The sequence below is a fragment of the Neopsephotus bourkii genome, unplaced genomic scaffold (genome assembly GCF_033783945.1).
Source record: "Neopsephotus bourkii isolate Nb327-2 ecotype Australia unplaced genomic scaffold, CSIRO-AGI_Nbou_v1 NB_1768, whole genome shotgun sequence".
NCBI lineage: Eukaryota > Metazoa > Chordata > Aves > Psittaciformes > Psittacidae > Neopsephotus > Neopsephotus bourkii.
In genome coordinates, this window is record NW_026902242.1 from 7,523,077 (window position 1) to 7,548,601 (window position 25,525).

A 25,525-nucleotide genomic window follows, 5' to 3' on the forward strand; every position below is an offset into this window, starting at 1 on the left:
ATGAGAGTATTTAGGCTGAAAGCAGTCTGAAGAAACTTGTTCTCATAGCTACACACTGCATCAGAAATTAAATATTCACACATACAGATTCATAGCTGTCAATGTTGGGCCTTCATAAGAGGAATAAAAGCCAATCTTTCCTGTCTGCCCTTGTTCCTGTGATTTGTATCACAATGGAACCACTGCCCCAGAGCCCAGCTTTGAAGTTAGTGAGGAGAGCAGAAGTAGTCCTACAGATAGAAGCTGTTTGCTTCTCTACGTGAAGGGCAGAGAATACAAGAAAAGGAGGTCTGCATATTTTTAATGTAAGCAGCAGAAGGGACTGGGTAGCTGTGACAGATGTGTAAGACTTCCAGGGAGAAGAGCAGCAGCAGGAGAAAGAGGACACCAGTTGGGGAGATATGTAATGTTAGAAAATCATTTGTTGTTCTGTGCTTCTAAGGCAGAAGAAATGATAGTGCCCTTTGAAAGACTGTCTCCTTTGTTACATGGCAGCAAAGTGACTTTTCTCCTCCTGTTACCTTGATGTTGGTTACTCAGCCTGAAATCCAGGGAAGAGATGTGCAGTATGCTACACGTTTAAGAAGTTCTGTCTCAGCTCCCTTGTAGCTCTGTGTACTGTGTTGCAAGAGAATGTTGGTGAGTTGAGGGTAGTGAAGGAGGTTAGTGTAGTAATTACAAAAGGAAAGGGATCACTTGTGTGAGGAACAACTAGTTTTTGTACAGACTCTGTCACTGGAATGTTAAGTCCTGTGTTTGTTATTATATCTGATTAGGCTGATCTTAGCAGTCCTCAGAGACTTAGTTTTGTGCCATGGAAGGTGGCCTTGGGTGCCTGTAATCTGTATTTTCAGGAGATGGTTGTAGTAAATTGACAGCATTCTAAAAGTCAACTTGTATTGGCAGTCTTGGGGTGTTAGCGAGAGAACCTCTTCCTTCTTGGTAATCATAGAGTGCATGCCATATCTGGGGGATGCCATTTCTTCTTAGAGCATCATAGACTTGGTGCATTATGCTTTTTTAAAATGCAGATTCTGCAGGCATTGTTAAAATCCTGACATAGTTTAAATACTGCTGTTATATATTCCTGGCATTATGAATGATTTAAGATAGAAAACAACTTTAGACATCAGAATTCAGGCATCTGATCTAAGGTATTTGTCTGGAAACCTCATATTGTCAATAGAAAGAGTGGAATATTTCTGGAGAGTCTTTCATCAACCTGTGTAGTTACTTACTGCCTTCTGTTTACTATAGACATAGCACAGGCTGTTCCAGTGAATGAAGCTGTATGAGATTAATTCCTCCCTGCTTCAGTGAATTTTAGGAGTCAAGTCAATTCTTCTTTACCAAGGTGTGAGCTCACTGTTGAGTCGGGAAGGCATTATTTTCCTCTTGCTTCAGTCCTCAGCCCCATCAGTCCTTCTTCCACTTTTCCCCCCAGTACAGAAAATCTCAGGGCAAAGATACTATCTTTAAACACTGTCTGAGGCAGGATACTAGATGAGGAGGTTGTTAAGATCTCTTAAACATACTGTGGGCAGATGGTACCATTTGATCATCTGGGTCCATCTACAAAGCACAGTTCTTGTTTCAGTTTATTAGAGCAGGTCACCAAGATGAGGTTTGACCTGGGGTATGAAAATAATCACTGCTCCATTTAACTGGCTCCAAGGGTGCCATAAAACCACCCAAAAACTGAGTTAACAAAGTATCTCACTGAGTACTCTGAGTCTGGTTTTTAAATTGGTAAAGAAGACTTTGTATAATATGAAGTCAGTGATTATCATGGATATAAACAGCATATTTTCTCTTCTTTAACACAAAATCAAAGAAGTTCTCTTTAGATGGTGATTTTTCAAGAGTTCCTGTTTATCCTATTCATTGTTTCTGCTACATGATTAAGTACATGTCTTTGGACAATATAGAGCATATTCTATTATGCTTCCTGATATTTTCATTTCTGTGTTTACAAAATACCTTCCCCAGGCAGTAAATGTAATCCGCAGTCCAGAACCTTGTTGCTTTAAAGTGGTTAACAGTTGCCATAAAATATATAAAGCATTTATCTAAAATACAAGAAAAATTAGTACAACGGAAGACAGTTTTACCTCTTCATCATAACAACTGCCCAAGTGGATGCTCATTCTGCACATACTTGTGTTTTAAAAATAGAGGGGTATTTTCAGTTGTGTGGCACATTGTGTCAGAAATACACTATCTTTCTTTTTAAAACTTCTTGTCGCGGCATGACTTCTTTCAAAATCCTGCTGAAGTTTGGTTTGGTTTAGTTACCACGCATCTGCAAACATGGCTTTGGGGGTGTGTGGTTGCAGGAACTCCTAACTTCGTTAGACAGACCAGGGTGATTTTCTGTTGCAACATCTCTTTTGGGATCTCTAGATTGAAATCTTCATTGATTCTGATACCGGTACATCATGGAACTATGTCAAGCTATATTACACTTGAGGGGGCAGCATCCATATCAAAAAATTAATTCTTCAGTGTTGCACCTGCAATATAAGCAAAAACATCTTAAGTGTTAACATATTTCAGGTTTTTATTTAACAATATACTATTGAAAGAGTGAACCCAGGCAAATAATTAAAACCAGAAATAGAAATTGGCTACCACCAGAGTGCAACCACCAGATTAGCAATGACATAAGTATTTCCTGTTTTGTTGATACAAAGTAAGTCATGTTTCAGTCACAGAATACTACAGTACTTAGCATCAAAATCCGTCTCTTCCTGGAACTCCAGTAAACATTTTTACCCAATGGGCAAAAAGGTATTTCCTGCCATAACACACATTGAGAATACTCTGACATAGCAGAGGGTGCAAATGCTGTGAACAGTGTTGCTGTCATGAGCTGTGGCACAAGAAATCAAAGGAGGTGTCACTTCCCCCTCAGTCAGATGCCAGTTCTCACTCTTGGTTTGTCCTGTTTTCAAAGGTCAAGTAACAAGTCCCAGTGTAGTTGCACTGTGCCTTTCAAAGCTACATGTGTTGGCTCTTTGTGGAATAGGAAATACACCTTCCATGCTAGTGAGGACAAACAAGTCTCTAGCAATTACTCAGCTTTATACCATATACTATCTGCATCAACCTGTAAGCGTCTTTGTACCAGAAGTCTGGTTGTTAAGGTTCTGAGTTTTCATTAAAGAAGTAAAGCACTCCTCAGAGCCCTTACCACTCCTAAAGATGTTATATTTTTTCATGATTCTTCTTACTGGTGCAGCTCAGTGGTTTCCCAGCCTTTTTTCAGTGGAATCTCAACTTGAGGAACTGAAGGTTGAGATCTGTCGTCTGTTCCTTTTGGCTTTAGTATTGTACCACCAAACACAGATTTCCCATCACACCCCTACCCAGCCCAGATCTCTCAGCCTTGCCTTTCTTTTATGCTCTCCTGTTGCCTTCCCATAAGAGCTCTGTCTCATCTGCTGGACCAGACAGCAGTGACACTAAAACTGAGCAAATAGATTTGTATGGATCAGTTGGTTTCTCTCTGGTGTCATTTATGTGTCCTTTTCCAGGCCTGGCAGAGTCCTTTTCCAGACCTCATCTAAGCGACTTTCTTTGTGAGTTAAAGAAGCCCAGGACTAGATATTAAATGAGGTAACAGAGAACAGAATAAGCCTACGTTTACCCCAGACAGTTTTTGCTAAGGACTTACCTTAGGTACTCCTAAAAAATAATGTCAGATCAGCTGGATGGACTTTTCTGGTGTACTGAGACTTAAAAGCTCTTGTAGATGCAATTCAGAATATGGCTTTTGCTGCCGCTGTCTATTCGCTCGTGCCAGCTGCTTACATCTGCCCCATTGTGAGGCGGAGACAACAGCAATGCGAGTAGGCAGCCAGAGGAGGGCAGCCTGCCTGATGAACAGGAGACATGTTCACCAAAGTCACCTCTGTTTCAGCAGGAGATCACTCCTAACTTCTCAGTGCAAGCTCTTAATAAAGCAAGTACAACAAGGCCTAGAAATTCAGCTGATAGAAGTCATGCCAGAAACAAGAAAAATCTTCAAATGTGCTGGTAAGTGGCTTACTTAAGTGAAAACCAGTTATTGCCCTCTTATTATATTTATTTCCATTTAATGTAAATTGAAATTTAAATTGAAAACAGCTATGTATTCCTTCAATACTTAAGTGGTTATTTTTACTCAGAAACATTTACTTAGGGTCTTCTGTATGCAAGCAGTTTGTCATATTCCCTAGGCAGTAGCACAAATGGCTCCCCAGCTTGTGCTCGCATTCAGAGTGGTTGGGAGTAGCGGCATTCCTGTTTGCTGCCCTGACCCAGGCATGCTTCCCAAGCAGGGAGGAGGCCTAATCCTTCGAGAAATTTTGCTTGCTTCCCAAGCACAACTACAGGGTAGAGAATGGGTTGAGAGAGAAAGACTTGATGTTTGTTGATGAGAACCTTAACCCAAAAACATGCATTTGTAGTTCAGAAACCACCCGTGTGCTGGGCTGCATCCCTAGAGTGTGACCAGCAGGTCGAGGGAGGGGATTTTCTCTCTCTGTTGCACTCTGGTGAGACACCCTCCACCCCCTACCCCCCCTTGCAGTCCTGCATCCAGCTGTGGGGGCAACAACAAGAGGGATGTGGAGCTGTTGGAGCAAGTCCAGAGGAGGCTACAGAGATGCTGCAGTGGCTGGAGCAGCTCTGCTCTGGAGCCAGGCTGAGAGAGCTGGGCTGGTTCAGCCTGGAGAAGAGAAGGCTCTGGAAAGGCCTTATAACAGTCTTTAATACCTAAAGATGCTTACAGGAAAGCTGGAGAGGGACTTTTTACAAGGGTCTGTAGGAACAGGACAAGGGGGAATTATTTTAAACTGGCAGAGCAGAGAACCCACCGCAGGGGTTGTAACTAGATGAGGTTTAAGGTCCCTTCCAACCCAAACCATTCTATGAGAATCCCAAACACAAATACTGCAGCAGTATTTGGAAGGCCAGCTCAGGAATTTATGGTAACCATAATCTCATTACAGTTTATTTTGTTTGTGCTGGAGGCTGTTTTTCCACAGGTTAAAGGTGACTGACGAACCAGTTCGCTCCCCGCAGCACCATGCAATGCAGGTCCCAGCGCTGTGATGCAGGGTCCCCTGTGAGAGGTGAGCTGGAGGACTGCCAGCAGAGCAATGACACCTTCCACCTTCCTGATCCTGGGAACCTCAGCTCTGCCTGGCTCTGCTGTACCAGCCCCAGGCAGTGGGGTCCTTCCTGCAGTGTTTTTACGTAGCAGATGTATTTTGTGGTTGGACTTTGTACGCTAGGATTGATGAGGCCAGGTCTACTGCGCTGAGGAATTTGTCAGGTTGACTCCCACATTGTATGGTTCCTAAGTTTTTTTTGCTAGCAAGCACAATTTCTTTGCCATGCTCCAAATCATTCAGGATGCTTGCCAATAATGAAAGAGTTTTGGCAACTGCAAATCCCCAAGTAACCTGAAAAAAAGTGAAGAAATTTTTCATGTGCCTGGGAAAATGATATGAAAAGCTAATAAATGTGAAGGCCTTCTCAAGCTGTTTGGATTGCCCTGACTTCTTGCTTTTGAATGTACTCTGCTAAGCTCCCAGTGTGTACCCAGTCTTCGGAGAGGTGTTTCTGTCAGCTTGCTGAAGTAACATAGTTTGCAGATCTCTAAAGCCCCATCTGCTGTCAGAAATTATACCAAAGCCTTGTCACCCTGGTGAAATAAGTGTCATATCCATTTTACAGTGAAGTCGGTAAGAGACTCGGGGGGTGGTTATGTGCTTATTCAAAATACTAATCAGCATGAGAGTTGGTAAAAGGATAGGGAAGTTCTTAACAGTATGTTCCCTGCTCTGGGCCCTGGTACATGCTGCTTGACAGCCCCAGAGGAAAAGGACTTGAAGCAGAACAATGTCTCTGGTAGCCATGGTGACAAATGTTCACCGTACAGCTCTTACGTGATGATCTGAATTGCTATGAACTCAAAACTCTACCTGTAATCACTGGAGAATCTGTGATTTGTGGGCATCTTGGCCTTCACAAGAATACAGACAGGATTTCAGTAGTAGAGCTTTTATGTGTCCTGTTTACAGCTGTATTCCTTGGCATAGACTGCTGTGTACGTTATGGTCTCAGAAAGTTTGAGGCAGAAGGACTTTATTTTACTTGTGTGGATGAATCACTTCATGAAGTGAACTGGAGTGTATTGTCAGCTGGTGAGCACAAGGTGGCAGAGCAGGAGAACCAGTCGGTTGAACAAGAGAGTAGGCCTGATAGCTGCCTTTTCATGTTGTGACAGCGTGCCTTGACCATTCAGGAGGGCTCTTCAGCCTGTCATCCACACTGTTAAGTCCAGTTCTTGCTTTGAATGCCTGACTTTAGTATTTTCTAGGCAGTTCAGTCATTGCATCTGCAGATTCCTTCGAATCTATGGGTGAATATCAGCTCAGCCTTTACTGGTATTATTTACTTAATCAGCTCCCCCTTTACGATGCAGTTTCCATGACATCTCAGCTGTCCCTGCAAATTAAAACTGTGGGATAGTCTCAGTGTTATCCTGACTCTTCAATTCCTTCCTTCTAGAAACACATTGAAAGATTTTTCTTGTTTCTGGTGTGAATTTTATCTCTTTTTCGTTTATCAGTTGAATTGCTAAGCCTTGTTGTACATGCTTTGGATTTTTTTTGTTATTTTTCATCGTATGGTTTTGTAGAGATTACCTAAGGAACATGTTTTAATCTTTTGTTCTCTGCAGCAGAACACTAGCCCTTTAAGGCCAGAAGGGATGTTTTGCAGGATCAGTTGCTCAAGTGTCTAAGGAAATGTGATTAAAAATATTTGATGTAGCCATGGCTAAAGAGAAGGGTGTCTTGGGAGTTATTAATGTCAGGGTCAAGTTAGAATGTAGGGCCCTTAAGAGCCTGAGATGAAGAATCTTGCATTACAGGGTTTCTCCTTCTCTCATCTGGGACGAAGATATGTCTTTGTTATCAGCCTCAGAATTGGTGTGATTAGCTGAGTCAAGTCACTGGGCTAACATAGACTCCCCAAGCTAGGACAAAAGCCTGCTGATTGCAGCTGAAGGGGAATAAGAGGTGGAGATCCTAAATCAAGGGAGTTAGGACTGGAAGCTTAATAACAGCAACCAGTCAAGAGATCAACAGAGACCTCAGTGCTCCCCTACCTCTCCAACCTGTCGTGTCTGTCCGTCTGTCCCCCCCCCCCAAAAGAAAAAAGGAAGAAAGCTGAATAATTTAAACTCAATTTAAGTAGACTTTGGGAAAGGAAAATTGAGGCAGGATTTTTTCAGGAGCTGTTTCTACCATGAGGGAATGCCCTGAAGCAATCTTTGTCTAGCCTGGCCATTGAATTGCTGTAACCTTGATGCCAAGGTTATTTAATAGCTCTGCTATCAGGCAGAGCTAATTGCTCCAGCTGGTTGTATAGATTAGAAGTTAGCTGGGAATGTTTCTGATGGAATGGTTTTCAGATGGGAAATACATGACACTTCAAAAGTTTAAATATTCCCTGTGAAAAATCAGTTTTACTGGAACAGAAAAAAATCCTGCCAGGAAAACAGGAAAAGTGCCTCACTGCCTAGATTTGTCAGTTAGTAGAACAGAACTGATCATAAGCATCATGTACAAATCAGACAAATGAGCTATCTCAGTGGTCTGTGTCAGAATAAGCTTTAGACAGGGAAGAAATGCAGTGCATATTCCCTGCCCCCCTTGCCTTTATATGCCACTCTAGAGGATTTAAGAAGACAAAGCAGCGTTTTCTAGGGAGAGCAGGGGTTCCTCCATACTCAAAGGCCAGGACTGTACTACAGATTTGCTATGATGTAGTGATGCACGCGTTAGCAAGGTGTAATGTTGCCAGAAGCCGCTTGTGTAACAAACGCCAACTTGTCACTCCCAGGGAATTGAGAAGTTACACAGTAAAACCTTTTTCTGTTATTAAAAGCTGCATCTGCCTCAGAATGCTGTGCCAGCATAATACACTGCATAACATTATAATACATAATACCTGTGCTAACGAAGCACTTTGAATGTGGACCAGCTTAACCTGCTAGCTCTTCCTTTCCCCAAGCTACACAACAGAGAAAACACAGAAAGAAAAAAAGGACAGAGCCACTTTAACTAGTTCTTGCTGTAGAAACAGTCATGTAGTATTAATGTGGTCCCTGGTTGTATCTATCCCCATAATTCAGTGACAAACTGCAAATATTAGGCAGCCACTCTTCCTGGCCTTTAGTAACTGCATCATGTGTAGTTTACTACTAACCAGTGTTTTCCCCCTTATCATGGTTTAACCTCAGCCAGTAACCTCCTCACTAATTACATCGATGTGTTATCAACATTGTTCTCAGACTAAAGCCACCAGACAGCACGGTACCAGCTACTAAGAAGAAAAATAGCTATCCCAGCTGAAATCAGGACGCTCTACCCTATGACTACATTATTTCTTTGAATCTTTTCATGTCTGCAGAGCCAGTCTATAAACATTCAAACCAGAAAGTGAATTAGTAGAACTACACCATGATCATGTGAATAAATGGGATAATCATAGTGTGATGAAATAACTGATACATTGTGTAAGAATTTATCTTTCCTCTTTTTTTTTCTTTTCTCATCACAAGTGACTTGAATAACATCCTTCTAAAATGTTATCTCTGTGAGTAATGGTGTCTCAGCTCTGTTGTGCTTTCCTAAGTACCCAGCTGTCCCTGCAAGTTAAAATATCATCACATGCTCAGTGCACTTGATTATGGGGGCAGGAGCAGGCTGTCAGAATTTGTAATCTCTGATTCCAAACAAAGTTTGCAGTTTTACCATCTGCAGCTTGTTCCCATCCTCATTGTCTGCTTCACAGCTTATGTTCAACCTCTGAGTCAAGGTCACAGTCTGAAAATCAGTTTTCCATGCCTCTAGTATGCTTTCCTCAATCTTATTTCTTTCCTTATCTGTCCTTATGAAAAAGCTGCTTGCACTGACCTATGTCTGATGCATGGGACACATTCACATGTGCAAAATCTGTGCCAAATAGAAAGCCTATGATAAAATAGTCTGTAAATAACCCCTTCCCTAGCTGTCATGAGCCTTTCAGATTATTCATATTGAACAGTCATTTGAATCTTGTCAGACCTGCATTGTGTTGCTGTTGATTGAAATGGTAATGAAGGCAATACAGTCTTTCAGATACTTTAGTTTTAAAAAGAAGATATAATTTACAGGCAGATAGCAGTGCTACAATTGCATCTGGCTCACTGCTAAATACAAGCCGGCTGTGTCTGGATTCAAGTGTATCCTGTGTCATCTCTGTGTTGCACAGTTGTGGTATTTTTGCTCACTTGCTAAGGTTAGGGTCAGCAAACAAGATACTAGCAATCACCAGTAAGTAGCCAAGTTGTATAAGTATGTTTGCAACTAATTTTCCTGAGCCAGCTCCTTTTCTCTTGCTGGGTAAAGCCCACTGTCCTACAAGGCATTGCAGTGCTCTTTGACTCAAAATCTTCCCTCTGTTTTCACATCCAGACTGTGTCTGCATGTGGTCTGTTCTGTGCATAAAATTCTTTTATCCATATGAATAAGGCTGCAATTCATGTTCTTTTCATATTACTTCCAAGATACCAAATTTTCCCTTTCCTCTGGCCTTGATAAGCACTGTCTTGCCTGTTCACATTCGCTTAGAATACCATGGTATTTTTCTGTCTGGTTATGCTAACTCAAATACCTGTTGCTTTGCATATTTCCCCTCATCTCTCTTATTCTGTAACATCCATCATTTGGTGATTGACCTCCCTTCCAAGGCTTCTTTCTAAAGGCCAATCTCTGTCCTGTCAGCTGTAGCCTGGTGTACCTAAATATTGATTCTTATTTATGATCAGTCAACAGTAGCAGTCTGCATTGTCTCCTTGTTACATTTCCTAAGAAGAAATGTAATACTTTGTCCTGTGGGGCTTCTTGTGTTTGGAAGTTCATCTCTAAAAGTATGATTAACACCAGATGACACTACCATTTCTGATAGCCTGACTGGTACTCTCTCATCTTCCTTGTACTCTTCCATCTGTCTGTATCCATCTATGGGTCTTTGCTTTGCGTTGTCATTTCTAGATGCGATTTCCAGCATTTTGAGGTACAGACCCAAAACCTGATCTTTGATTTTACATGGGAGAAGGAGGGTAAAGGAAGGAAGGGAAGGAAGTCAGACAACTGGTTCTAGAGTATGTGGGCATGAGAGCCACAGAAATGATTACATGATCTTTATTCTTTGATTTGCCTGAATATTGTCTATGGTCAAGTAACCTTGATGCTATAGCTTACAGAGTCCTCCTCATTTTTACCTGTTTATTGTATTTATAAGGCCAGCTGTTGTGATGCTGCTTTGGTAGTAAGCAACCATTATATAGATCTACACAAGTTTTTGCTAAGTTCCACTGGAATGGAAATCTACATTAAGCAGTGATGCGACACATCGCTGTGAATGTGTCACGTCAGCGTGGATGATGATGGAACAAGCCTAATTTTCCATCTGGAACAATTCCAAATTTAAAATGAATGCCTACACTCTCAGGAACAAATGAATTTTACTTTCTTTTATTGAAGAAGGCCAGACAGCAAGAAATAGAGCTAGAGAGAAATTGCCAAGACTATATACAATTTTATTGGCTTCATTTTGAGCCATGATGAAATAAGGCAAATCCTTCACTTTTTTTCTGTCATAAAAATGTGTTGGGTCATGCTGAGTTTTCAGAGAGGTACAAATAAAATGGAATCATTTCCAGTTCAGAACTTCAGCTAACTTGTTGACCCTTTAGCAGATGATTAAGACTGATGCGGGGAGGATTGTTTTATTCCAGGAGCACATGGGAAGAGGCCCATCTCTGTACCAGAACCCCTCCATCAACAGAATGGGAAGATGTGCAAAGATAATAGCAGATTCTTGATGCCATGCACTGCTTCATGGGCAAGGTCTCAAAGTTCATAGGTTTCTCTAGCATCACCTTGGAGGAGTTTTTTGTGCCACCCTTGAGAGGAGGTGCTCCCTGTGTGAGCTCAGAGGTTATGGAGCCTTCCTGAAGAGACTTTTTGACGTGCTGATCTTTTTTGAAGGACACAACTATACTATTAGAGAAAACTACATTCTCAAAGGGGGTTATTAGCAGATAAAAAGCTTTGCTAACAAGTGTATCCTGCTGATTCACACATTGAAGGAAGGGTGGATTCTGGAAGCCAGCTATACCTCTGGGGCTTTAAAAACTCTTGTGGTGTTTAAAGAGCAATTCTCTGGAAATAAAACTAAAGAGATCAGATAGACTCCTAGATGCCAGACTTTGGTCCAGGCAGTCCAGGTTTGAAGTTTAGTGGCAGGTATCCAAATTACAGTACCATTGAAACCAGTAAAAGTTTGGCTATGAGGGAAACACTGCTATCATCAGATCCTGACCTCTGTATATGGTGCTCTGGAGAGACCATCTCTCAGAGAGTGTGGATTTACTAACTGACAGTAACTGCAGGAGAGGCTGAATCAGGACACATACTGTATTGCATCAGCAGACAAAGCTGGCTGAAGTTTGGTCAGCATTTCACTAAGTTCTTTTCCAGTCAGGGCTGTGAGGGCAGAGCTGACAGACAAGTCAGACTTTATCTTTTTGCTCTTCAGCAAAGTCAGGTATTGAGGACCCAACCATGCAGTTTTCCTTTACAGTCCTGCCAGCCTAATTTGTTTTGTTGGCCATAGGAATATTTTCGTAGTTAACCTTCCCACACCTGGTAACTGTTTCTAACCATAATTCACACATTTGACCTCCTAACAAAGAGCCTAAGCATTAAAAATGTATGAGACCCTGTTTGAGGGGGCAGCTGAATGGCTGCATTAGCACTGAAGCTGAATTATTGATAGAAAGGGTGATTTTTACTTTCTTTTTAGCTATTGAATAATAGATTAGAAGCTGCACAATAAGAATATTTTCATTACTCTCATAAATTGCTTGTTCAGTTAAGAAGAGTGAGAACAAATGAAAAGTGCCCTGGGGTGGACAACACATTAGACTTAAAATTTTTATATTTTAGAGTATTTATTCATTTTGGACATATCTTCCAACAAATGTTTTGAATTAACAGAATAAGGGATGTTTTGTATAATTTAGGAGATTGGACTATACTTTGTGTTAATTGAATGTAACTATCGGTGAAATTTACCAATAGAGAACAACTTATACGTTCCATATTAGCTGTATAGCGCTACCCCAAATAAAAAGTGGTATTTGACAGTTGTCATTGCCAGACTGACTAATACTGCATCTTTATAATCACTATGTTATTTCATCCCTCAGTCTTCCTATGTGTGGTAAGCCACACTGAGATGTCACCATCTGTGTAGCCCTAGAGAAATAATGAGTTTGTTTGATTTTGCTTTTCCCATTTAGTTTGGCTGCAGTAAAAATAATGCCTATTGAATCTTTTCAGGGATTTAGTAATCAGTTTGGTTTTATACACTACCTTAGGCTCTCCGATCTCCTGAATGGTTATTAATGTCCCCAGCAAGAATCTTGTTGCAGATTTCTGTTCATCAACAAAGAGCATTCTTAAGGAAGCTACTACATGTGTAGGTTTCCCTGAATTTTGAATAGACAGTTGCTTCTGCATTCCTGCTTTTGCTCCTCTCCTGTGCAGCTGGATGATGCTGACTTTGAACTGGGCATCTCCTTTTCTATCAGATTGAAAATGCACAGGCTCAGCAAGTATCTGGTAGGCTGACTGGGCAGCTTTGTACTTATATCCCTTTGGCAACAATTTAGAAGAAAGAGCAACTTTGCTTTAACTGAAGTTATTCAAGTTCATTTATTAAAGCTTCTGTGTAAAAGTGGGACTTCCAAAAGGGTGAGTTTCCATTCTTCTGTTGGCAATTTGTGAGCCAAAGAACCAAAAGTAACACAGCTATCAGTATTGCTTCATGTAATTATCTCAAAATGGCATGTTTTAGGCATGTTTAGGTTTGATTTAGAACCTACTCAGATCTCTGGAAAAATCTTCATGGATTCACAACAGTCTCTGCAATGTCTGTTGACGAGAGGCATTCTATTTAATACAGTAAATTGGGATTAGATTTATGCACAATTGTACCTTTTAGCAGCCACATTGACTTGTCTCCTTGCACACCCCTAGCTGATACAGAACAAACAATATCAGTGCACTTCTCAGTACAACCTTCCCAATGACAGTCTTCAACTATCCAGCTTCAATCCCATCCCCATCATTTTCAGATCATGAGCTCTCAACAAGGATGGGAGGATTTGGTAAATTCTGTGATGCTTAAGACTGTCTGGTTAAGAAGAGAAAGGAGCCAGTCTGAGCTCATTGTGAGTAGGCTGCTGAGTGACTATCTGAGGGTAAAACAGAAGTATGTACCACTGACCTACTTAGTGCTGAAAGTCTCTCTATTCCATTATTGATGAGCTGATCTGCTTAATGCCTTCCTTGTTGCCTGCAGTTAATTCAGTGGCAGAAGATTTCAACTGTTCCTTCATTTCTGGACTAATGTAATTAGAATTTCCCTGGTTTATAGCCTGACAGTGGGACCCAGTGGAATATGTACAGCTGAAATCTATAGGCTGAGTCAGAATTTTGGATCCTCTTTTCAAATCTATATTTAGGCCCACAAGACTGTAAATTTTAGTCTGCATGATCTCATAAAAGAAAAGGTCTTAGGCTTCGAGCTTGCAGTTTCTCACTGATCTAGTTTGGTAGGGTGATTCTAAAGACAGTTTCTAAACAGCAGGATTCTAAAGTACTGGCATTGTATTTTTGGCTTTTATATTATTAGGTGAACTCCAGCAATAGGTTGTGCTTTTCTGTGTTAAAGAACCTGAATTATCTTCTGAGAAGATAAAAAGGCACATTGTGATCCCAATAAAACTAAGATTTTATTATAATAATTTAAATATTTTTTGGTATGTATTTTAAAAATCTATTTTCAAAACTTGCTTTTAGGTTCAGTATCTGTCATGCAGAGAACTAGAAAGATAAATATAGAGTTACACCTTAACTAGCTGAGTGACTGCCTTTATATTGCTGAAGGAGGCAATTTTAATTTTGAAAGCTAACTTCTTTTTTAACTGTCAGAGCTGGGAATCTGATAAATGTAGCTGTCAGCCTTGCATGGTGTGGGGAAGAAGAAAATCTTCCTGTGCTAACTTTAGGAGCGTTCCTGACATGAAACCAGCAATTGGTCTGGACTGTAGTAAGTTCTTGAAGTTTTATGACCCTGTTATTTAGAACTGACTTTACGGGGAGTTTGACTTAACAGCAGCCTCTTAGAAAAACAGGAAGGAAGAATAATGAGTCAGTCCAGGACATGTCTCAGTAAACACCTCAGGATAGGCAAAAGGCAAATGCCCAAATTATTTCCTTTGGGCTTTGTAACTCTTAAGTTCTTGTCAGATTGAGTAGTTTGCATTGCCAGTGATGGAGTACAACAGATCACAAGGACTGTGAACTGTGGAGCAGATTTTATGTTGAGAGATGAGTTCATTTCCCTTCCTCTTAAAGGGAGATGAGCATCTCCTACAGATTCCTGTACAGTGCCAGAGAAGTTAAGCCATCCTTGGCTTTTCTACTATTTGAGTACCTCATGTTAATTTAGACATTCTTCAAACCCTTCTCTGGTTTAACATACTACTTCTTAGACACTTTGCTTTTTTTTCCTCACGTAAAACATTAAACATGCCATCTCTGTGTGAAGACTGGCAAGTCTTTTTGCTAACAGTTATTACCAGGAGTATGGTAGAGTGAGCCGCAGTTGTTGAATCCAGGCAGATCTGCTTGGGTAGTGATGGAAAACATGCAAGGTACTACTAGTGTTACTAGACCTGCTTGAAAAGCAAGCCCAAGACAGAGGTGAATTAAAGAATGGAACCACAAGTGCAGCTGAGTTACCTGCAGTTCCTCTCAGGCTGTGCCCAGCACTGCACTGAATGGAAAAGACAGTATTTCCATGTCATCTTGCCTTTCCTTTTTCAGTCATTGATGTAGGCTGCTCTGCTGCTGTCTTGTTTCAGATCCTATAGAGTTGCTCTGCCAACTGGAAATTTGCCAATATGAATGTGAGACCCAGAAATGTTGCCAATGTCTGATAATACTGTGGAATGTTTTTTCTTGGCCATCCAGGTATTCCCTTTCCATACAGGCAGTCTTTTGAGAGAGCATTGGTTGGTTTATATTTTTCCCTAATACTGGACTGATCTTTAGCATTGCTCAGTAGGTGGGAGTTTAGCCTATTACCAGTAAAAACTTTAAATGTGGAAACCTGCATGAAGAGAGATCAATCAGTGGTCACAAATGGAACTGAGGAAGCAGATGTAACACCACTGCCCATTAAATAAGCCACTTCAGAAATCTCTCATTTTCAGTTAAAGTTGGGGAAATTAGTAGTTCTGCCAATCAAAGCAAAAGAAATCTGAAAGCATACCTGAAAAAATGGGAAATTGTTCTAAGACAAGATTTTATCTATTATCTTCCCTGTACGGTAATACGGGAATTGCACAAGTGGAAAAGTGAAGACAGCCTAAAGTTATAGCAATGAACTGTTCTGATTTTTTGGATGAATGCACATATTTTTATTTTCACTGAGATGGATTTTTCAGGTATGCCCCAAAAACATAAAGAAGTACCTGTGTGTCAATTAATAACTTAGTAAAAATCTTTGCAGTAGATTCTGCTGCTCTGGATATTTATGTTACCATAGACTTTTGTGTATGTAAAAAGTCAGAAATCTCCTGTCTGAAAGCATAGTTCTTCAATAGCAAGGTTTTAAGTCTTCAGTTGATAAGAGGCCATTAATTGACGAAAGAATTTTCTTCCTGGGTGCTGAAGAAAGCTCTGTTTATAGTAGGATTTCACTCAACTATGAAATGGTTTGTATTGGGCCATTACTCACCATTGTACTGTGCTCACTTTAAATTTTTATGCCTTTAATTCTAACACTAAGTAGATTTCTGTGTGACACGATGAGTAATAAGTAGCCGTTAGGGGAATTTTATTGATTTCTGTTCTCTGGATGATTGCCATATGATGTTCTCATTAGATAACAGAACACTGGCTATAGATTAGCAGAGCTGATTAAATAAAATCTCAATGCCTGCAGGTCAGGCTAAGGGTGAGGTGCTATCTCTGCTCTGAGGCAAAGACACATATAGTTAAGAGGAGTGCAGATGCACCAGCACCAGCAGCAGAGGGTCTGCAAGTCCCTTACTGGAAGACTTTCCTGGCAGTTAAGTGTCCAGAAAAGATAGAGGGAAGTGAATAAGGAACTGTTCTCTCTGCAACCTTGTTACGGGGGCAGCACATGGAGTTAATGCTGCTTCTAGCAACGTTATCTTCAGGCCTGCATCTCTTCCCCCTCCTGCAGAATGAAATTGGTGCTAAGAAAGGTGAAAGAGGCAGAAGATGCAGGGCAGTAGCACAGAACTGTGAAGAGGTGTAGATGATGTAAGAAGATTTGGCACCACATCCTAATGGAGAGTGCTTAAGGTCTGCAGTTGCAAAAAGGCAATTCTTTCTTTTAAAAAGACTGGTTTTACTGAACTGATTTGTTACAGACCAATGGGGAAGCCAGTCCAAACCATATTTAGGAATCCTGTCTTTTCTTTCACTGTACAATAGTTTGGTGCCATAGAGTCGCAAATAAACTCCTCTATTCTAAATGCACATTGTCCCAATTTCTATAAACTTTAAATACCTTTTGACAGGATTTTTCAAAAGCTTCATGAGTAATTAAATAATATAAGAAGGTCAGTGATAATTTACTAAACCACTAGTTCTTGTAACTCAACATTAGTAGGTGGCAGTTCATTGCTAACAATGCTACTGTTGTCTAAGTCCTAGGCAAAGAACCAGAAAACATTTCCCAGCTAATTGGAAGCTACACGAAGCATTCATTCTTTTAACACATGTAGCATCTCATCAGAAATCACAGTGTCTAACAGTGCATTTATTAATAGAACTGGCCTCAAAGACTGAATAATTTGGCAGATTTGAGCCTTGTGATTCTCTGGACAAGGTCTGTGCCCACTCTATCCCAGACATGCTAGCGAGAAGAATCTATGAGATGGCTGGGCAGTGAAGCAGATAGTGAAAAGGGGATGTGCAAGGAAGGTCAGGGCCTGTGCATTGTAGTGAACAGCAGTTTTCAGCGAATGATAGAACCAACCAGGTTGGAAAAGACCTTTAAGATCATCTAGTCCAACCCTTTCCCCAGCATTTTCAAGGCCACCACTAACCCATGGCACTAAGGGCCTTGTCTACATGTTGTGTTAACACTTCCAGGGATGGTGACTCCAGCGCTCCTTTGGGCAGCCTGTTCCAGTGCCTGAGCAACCTTTCGGGAGGGAATTGTTCTCATCTCCATCTAAACCTTCCCTGATGCAGCGTGAGGCCAGGGGACTTGCAGTTTCAGTTAATGATCCAGGATCTGTGGGCTGTTACTCAGAATGTGGATTAAACTTACTGTGCACACAGGTGCGTTGCAGTGGAAATGTGTGGGAATGTGCTGTGTGTGATGTTGTGCTCACATAATATGTAGGTTTGTCTGGGTTTCTTAGCTGCTAAAGCAGGCCAGGCCAGATGGAAACACTTCAATGCAAAAAATGTTTGATCCTACTGCAGTGCCTTCCCAAGAGCCCATATTAGCTATGGTTTTCCACTATCTAGGTCTTCCTAGTGCACTGAAATGTCAAAATAATGGAGAGCTGCCAGCACTTGAAGAAACCTCTGCCTCAGGAATGCAGAAACAAATGTTGTGTTGGCTGGGGAGGACCAACTGTCTTGCACACTGCATGTGTGTTTTGGGCTTATGCAGGAAAGAAGTATGCAATCTTGAGAAATATAACGAAAGAAGTGCCTATCAGAGAGCTAAATTGTTCTGCTTAGGTTGTTGCTAATGTTTCATTTGTAGGCTTCCCATATACCAGTACTTCATAAAAATGTTCATGGCCCTTTTAAGATTATACAGGTTGCAACATTCCTTTAACTTCCTTCCTCAGTGTCAGCTCAGCTACAGCAACTGTAGCTTGGTGCAGGCAGTCTGGCCACCACCTCCACATTGGAATCGCAGCAGTGGCTTACTGAATTGCCAAAAGGGCCATCTGGTATACAACATTCCTGCCCTAGCCAAGTGGTTCTGGCTTGCTGGGGATTGTGTTCCTCCATTTTTGATTGCTCATCACTGGCTTGCTTGGTTCTTGGTACAGATGAAGAGTAACCCAGCTGTTCTGTTACGGTTGTCTCCTGTCCATGCCCCGAGGTCTTTTCTGTATGGTGGTAATAAAGTTTGTAGCTTCAACCTGCACACCTAAAGGAGCCTGGTTGTACATTGCAAGAATTTATCTCTAAACCTTCGATTATATAACTAGGGTAAATATTCATTGTTAACTTTCAGCATAAAGATTTTTGTTTGCTAGATAGAAAATCATAGTTACAGTCTGTATCCAGTCAGATCATTTATGTCCATTCATATGAATTGCCTCATTTTCCATTCCTTTTGATAGAATGTAAGGTATAATGTTAGATAAAGAAATGGATACTGGTTGGGAGTTTGGGGAGGGGGTGTTGTTTGTTTGTTGGTTCGTTCTTGCCAGCACTGTCTGACAGTGTGGGTCACTTGGAAGTTCATTCATCTATCTGTAAATGATTCATCTACCTGTAGAGAAGTCAAAACACAGCTAAGGTCACTCTGCTACTTGTAATAGGCCAATAATATTTAGTATCCAATAACAGTTACAGACTCTATTTCTTTTCTTTGGTAAATAAAGGAAGACAGCATACCTTCTGGTGTAGGTTGAGTATATAGTATATCTGTATGCTATCACATTTCAGGTCAGGGAAGGATCCTCCCCTGCTGGTCTCTGGAGATACAATGCAGCTCAGTGCAGCATGGTTCACATGAGCAAACGCATTATGGGGATTAGTGAAATTGATTTTCTGAGGAAATCCCGCAGGTATTAAGAGCAGTATCCTATCAGTTTAAATCACTCAAAATTCCTACTGGTATTTGCTGGCTGTTAGGCTGAAAATGAACTATCGGATTTGGCTTTGCAAAAATACCGCTTCCCTACAATACAGTTAAGGCGTAAAGAGGAGCAGCAGAATGGGAATGGTGTTACAGTAGGTAACAGTGACTGGTAAGGCGTAGAACCAAGTTAAAAAGAAGCTCTTACTGTAAGGTTACTAGAAAAGCAGAACCTTCCTCTTCTGATCATGAAATCCAGAGTTTTTGGAGGCCTTTGAAGGACACCAGTATAGGTTGGGGAACGACCTGTTAGAAAGCAGTGTAGGGGAGAGGGACCTGGGGGTCCTGGTGGACGACAGGGTGACCATGAGCCGACACTGTGCCCTTGTGGCCAGGAAGGCCAATGGCATCCTGGGGTGTATTAGAAGGGGGGTGGTTAGTAGGTCGAGAGAGGTCCTCCTTCCCCTCTACTCAGCCCTGGTGAGACCTCATCTGGAATATTGTGTCCAGTTTGGGCCCCTCAGTTTAAGAAGGACAGGGACCTGCTGGAGAGAGTCCAGCGCAGGGCAACTAAGATGATTAAGGGAGCGGAGCATTTCCCTTATGAGGAAAGACTGAGGCAGCTGGGTCTCTATAGTTTGGAGAAGAGGAGATTGAGGGGTGACCTTATTAGTGCATATAAATATATAAAGGGGGAGTGTCACGAGGATGGAGACAGGCTCTTCTCAGTGGCAAACAATGAAAGGACAAGGGGAAATGGGTACAAACTGGAACACAAGAGGTTCCACTTAAACTTGAGAAGAAACTTCTTCTCAGTGAGGGTGACGGAACACTGGAACAGGCTGCCCAGGGGGGTTGTGGAATCTCCTTCTTTGGAGACATTCAAAGCCCGCCTGGACACGTTCCTGTGTAACCTTATCTAGGTGTTCCTGCTCCAGCAGGGGGATTGGACTAGATGATCTTTTGAGGTCCCTTCCAATCTCTAACATACTGTGATACTGTGATACTGTGACACTGCAGAGCACCAGTTTGTAGTTTGGGGTTCTGAAGTTACTAGTGGTCTGTAAGATGTTAGAACATGACTGGCAGAACAATTGAGACAATAAAGAGCAAAAGCTCAGGGGAGACCTTGTAACAGTTTTTCAGTTCCTACAGGGGGCCTACAAGGAACCTGGAGAGCGACTTCTGACTACTTGATCAAACCCCCATGGGTCAAGAGCATTACAATTTCTATATACACTGATGGGTAGACTATCTTTAATATGAAATGTGTAAGGTACAGAGGTCAAGGGAGCAATAGAAAGAATTGTTCCTATTAAGTTTCTGTGCATACGTTTATCACTATAAAATTTCATAACATAAAGCCTTCAGATTTCTGTCATTTGCATCATACAGCCCTCAGTCAGCAATAAATGTCATTTTTTAAATGGACCTCATCCATTCTAAATTTGTGTTTCAAGGACTGCACTCAATTCTACAGTGTAGCTGTCATCTTTAATAAACACAGAAGGGAAAACTAATATGCCTTTCTCTAACAGAAAAATTATTTATTAGCTTTATTACATGATTTTGAAGTAAACAGCTTTTGATCTGCACTGGAGCTGTCCAATATCTGAAGGGGACTACAAGGATGCTGCAGAAAGACTCTTCCTCAGGGACCGTAGCAATAAGACAAGGGGGAGTGAGTTTAAATTTACACGGGGGAAGTTCAAATTATATATAAGGAAGAAGTTCCTTACTGTAAGGGTGGTGAGGCACTGGCACAGGTTGCCCAAAGAAGTAGTAAATGCTCCATACTTGGCAGTGTTCAAGGCCAGGTTGAGCAACCTGGTCTAGTGTGAGGCATTCCTGCCCATGGCAGGGGGGTTGGAACTGGGTGATTTTAAGGTCCCTTCCAACCCAAACTGATCTTTCATTCTATAATTAGGTGTTTTGAAATCTTACAGATGATCATTAAAAAGTACTTTTGAGACCTGAGATGATTCAAGCACTATCTTGTTATTGATTGAAGCTTTAAGAAATACAGCCTAGAAAAGCCTTAAATTGCAGCCCTGCTGTTTCCTGGCATCTTTTTGCTATCTCAGTGCAAACTGCTTCCTAATACATAATCCCTCTTGGAAACTAACATAACCAGCCTTGCCCTGATCAGGTAAACTCACTGTAAAAACATTCAGTTGTTTCCCAGGAAGCTGTGAACATGGGGTTTTTGGAAGGTGTATTTTGTAGGGTGTTAGGCCACCATCTGCATTATGAACAGGTTTCAGGGAGTTGGTTGCTATAGCAACAGTCTACTCAACGCTTATTTCAGAGCAAAACCCAACTTTCCTTTATGCTTGAAGGAAGAAAGGGTGGGTAAAGGAAGGGAGATTTTGCTGGTATTTATCCAAGAGCCACAAATTGCAGCATCCTCTATTTAAATTACACAGACGGAAGAGCTGCTCCTTTTCCTCAGTGTTTTTCCTGCCACTGACAAGCCCCATTTGATGTTTCTGTAAAATAGCACCTTTCCTTATTTCAGAACTGCAGCTGCACCAGGGTTAATTAAGGCTAACACCCAATCACGTATTTCCTGAAAGTGCAGCTGAAAACAGAGGGCAGAGTCTTCTGGAAAAGCTGGAAGTGTAAAAATTTCTGATGCAGTGTTTTCCCAAGTGTCTCCTGCTGTAAATAAGGCTCCCTCCCCATCCTTACCAAAATCAGATGGAATTTGTTTTGTGACTGATTTCTCTGCAAGCACCTCCCTGGTTGCATAGCATAGCCCGGAAGGCACCTTGGCTTGATTTCCCCCACCCCCCACCCCTTTCTTGTTCATCCTGAATGATTAATCCTGTGAACCTCATGAGGTTCAACGAGGCCAAGTGCAGGGTCCTGCACCTGCATGGAGGCAAACCCAAGCACAAACACTGGGCAGAGAATGGACTGAGAGCAGCCATGAGGAGAAGGACTTGGGGGTGTTGGTTGACGAGAAGCTCGCCATGACTCAGCTTCAGTGTGAGCTTGAGTCCAGAAACCACCCGTGTCCTCGGCTGCATCCCCAGAGTGTGAGCAGCAGGTCAAGGGAGGGGATTCTCCCCAGTCTGCTGCACGCTGGGGAGACCCCCCCCCTGCAGTCCTGATCCAGCTCTGAGGGCAACAACACAAGAGGGATGTGGAGCTGTTGGAGTGAGACCACAGGAGGCCATGGAGATGCTGTGAGGGCTGGAGCAGCTCTGCTCTGGAGCCAGACTGAGAGAGCTGGGCTGGTTCAGCCTGGAGAAAAGAAGGCTCCTTAAGGGGAGACCTTAAAGCAGCTACCAGTGCCTAAAGGGGTAGATAAGAGATCTGGAGAGGGGCTATGAACAAGGGCCTGTAGTGACAGGACAAGGGGAATGGCTTTAACCTGACAGAGGGGAGACTGAGATTAGACATTAGGAAGAAGTTCTTCCCTGTGAGGGTGCTGAGGCGCTGGCACAGGGTGCCCAGAGAAGTTGTGGCTGCCCCATCCCTGGCAGTGTTCAAGGCCAGGTTGGACATAGGGGCTTGGGTCAACCTGCTCTTGTGGAAGGTGTCCCTGCCTGTGGCAGGTGGGCTTTAGGGACCCTTCCAAGCCAAACTAGTCTGTTATTCTATGATTCTTGAGCTGAGGTTCTACTCTGCATTCAGTGTCTCTACGACTGTACTCCAGACTGGGCAAGAGATTGTCTTCTTGCTTAAAAGAAGCTGGCTCTGTTAACTGGATACTAGTCTGTCACTTTCCCCTTCTTCCCACCCTTATGCTTTCCTGCCCATCACAGTAAGACAGAAGTGAAGCAGGTTTTCTCCAGAATGGTAACAACTGGTCCATCCTTTCATTTAAACAAGTGGAGTGATAATTGGCCCAATCACATGCAGTTAATTAAAAAGTTTCTATAGCCAAAATCTGACTTGTGATTTTGTAATTCTCGGGCAAGACACAAAGCCTGTGAGTAAGCAGTTAGTTTCCATTCTGCCTTGACTTCTCCCTCTTTCTCATACAAAGGCCCTGTGTTTGTTTCCTATGTCCTCTCCCTTCACCCATGCTGCTGTCCACAGAAAGTGTTTTCCCTTTTCTTCTTTCCCACCATTGCTTATCCCCCTCAAGGGGGCATAATCTCAAACTCAAGCCTAAAGAGACTGAGAGCCAGCTTCTACTTTCAGGGTTAAATCTGGGAATTGTTCCCCTGGCTTCACATTTATGCTGGTGCAATGAAGATGAGAATTTAGCTTTCTGTACTGTTGTCAACAGGGGAAAACTAGAGTCCTGATAAGACTGTTTCCATGGAAACCATCTTAGTGCAATCGATGGTAAAGCAGCAAATCAATCTCTCCAGTTTTAAAATGAAACACATTTAACAACATTATAGTGCATCTGCCATTTAAGGGATCATCTGTGCTGATAGCTATGTTGAAAAACCTTTCTCTAGCAAATAAGCTGGCAAGAACGTTTCTTACTCCTGACAGCATTCTGATTTTGGGGAGTAAGCATTGATGGCAAAGTCCCGTGAAGATAGTATGGTGAAACAGAACCATGTCCAGAAGCAACAGTGTTTAATGAAGGATAAAATAGTTTAATCTAGCATTTACCCCACATATCTGGGCACATGGTGGCTAGCACTCAAATATATTAGTAAAGGCAGTGGCCTGTCTCTCTGCTCTTTGCCTCTCTTGTACCATATGTGACAAACAGGATGTTTGTACTCTGTGATGCATTTGTATGAACAGGAGCCACATATGTACAATCATGTGTGTGGCTGGTGGGCTGTCAGATGAGATTTCAATAGCTGGTTCAGTGCAGGATGGATCTAAGCAACTCACATTATAAAGGTGTATGTTTCAGAGCCAGAGGCATTTCCAGTGTAGAAAATGTGCTGGCTGTCTCTGCAATTCATTGGGCTTACATTTCATCATGTGAGACTTAGAGATGACCTCTTTGCTATGCTGTGGAAGGAGCATGGAAATGGATGGATTTCTTACCCCAGGCTTTGAATGTATTACTGTACTGTTTCCCTGCTGTGTGCAGAGGGATTCTGCCTTATTTTTTTTACCTATTAAGGCATCTCTCTGTCCATTTCAAGAAATAATGCCATAGTTTATCAGACAATTGCCCGTAAGCAGATGAGGCTCCATTTTGCTTTTCCTTTTTAGCAAATCCAGATATTGCAGCCTGCTTCCCTATACCTGGCAGATGGAGAAGTATCTCTCTGGGAGAAATCCAACCTTACTTAAGACAAAAGGAATGAAGCTGAACCAGGAGGAAATAAAAAGCATTTAAGAAATTGCCTAGGCTGCAAGTAGCCCTTCATTTGGTGAGGATCAGATACACATTCCTCTGTCACTTTGCAGTATCTAGGCTGTATTTTCACAGAGTCATAGAAAAGTTAGGGTTGAAAGGACCTTAAAATTATCTAGTTCTAACCTGCCTGCCATGCTTTTGCTTCTGAATCTCAGTTCCTTAATAACGGCAATCACATATGCCATATTGTCTTCTTTTATCTACAGCTGCCCTAGCCATTATGGCAATCGCTCTTTGACTGACAGTTATCTGTTTTTGTCTGACCTGAGGGCAAGCTTATTGCAATTCATTCCTTTTAGTGCTATCACTGAAACACATCCAGAAGCTTCAACTGGTACATCATTTGGCCGTTCTGCATTTGAATGAAGTGAGAGCATATTGTTGGGGGCACACTTGGTTTCTGTTGCTCTGCCACATCTACCACTGAATGGAAGATGTACTTCAAACCCCTTTAAGTGGTAGAAATGGCTCAGTGGTCTGAAATGCTGTTGCTTGCACAGAGTGCTTTGTTCTACCTGTGTCCAGTTGCTATGACGTGCAGTGTTGTGTGTCTGTTTGATCAGTTCCAGAGATTTTGTCAGGAAAAGACATCCCAGTGCACTGCTCTAGGACAGTGTTCCCTTGCTGAGAATGTTTCCTACCAGAAAACATCCAGTTGAAAAGCACAGTTTTATGCAGCTTGGTTTCTGAGGGTCCACAAATATATAAATCTAGGAGTCCTCCCCGTATTCAGGGGATGGACTGCATTTGCTTCCCAAGTCCCAGCCTTTTAATACCATAGCATGAAAATTATGCCTTCCATTGCACTTCCTACAGGTAATTTCATGTTCTACATAACTCTAATATATCCTCATGTAAAGATGCTATTTGCCAGTGGGGTTTCTTTACCATCAGGGCTCAAATTGCTGGTAAGCTCAGATATGAGGCCTTTGCAAATTTCTCTCCAACATGCCAGGGAAGGGAGAAATGGAAAAGGAGCTGGGACTGGCATTTCTTTTATCATTCTTCATCACAGTTGTGTATATTCAGGAGGGTAGAGAAGCCCTGGAGACCAGACATAGCTCAGCGGAGCCCTGTACACTGGTTGGAGCAGAGAGGATCAGCTCATTTGTTACTGTGGTTACTGGGACATGCAGGGATGGGGTGACAAAACCTGGAGATTTTAATGGGTTTTGATATCAGCTTTTCCTTTGCCTTGTAATGAATGGCAAGAAAGTTGGCCTTCTTCCCAGCCCCTCCAGGTCAGGC

The 25,525-nt window shown here is 42.0% G+C and overlaps 2 protein-coding genes across 2 annotated transcripts in view; both read right to left on the reverse strand.

The window, feature by feature from the left end:
* PLEKHB2 (pleckstrin homology domain containing B2) overlaps positions 1–25,525 on the reverse strand; it is a 472,273-nt gene that overhangs the window by 282,887 nt on the left and 163,861 nt on the right. The window lies entirely within an intron of this gene.
* Positions 1,909–25,525, reverse strand: part of AMER3 (APC membrane recruitment protein 3) — a 36,183-nt gene continuing 12,566 nt past the window's right edge. Inside the window, exon 3 of the mRNA XM_061379044.1 lies at positions 1,909–2,513. The gene's annotated coding sequence lies outside the window, so the exon portion shown is untranslated. The remainder of the gene's footprint in view (positions 2,514–25,525) is intronic.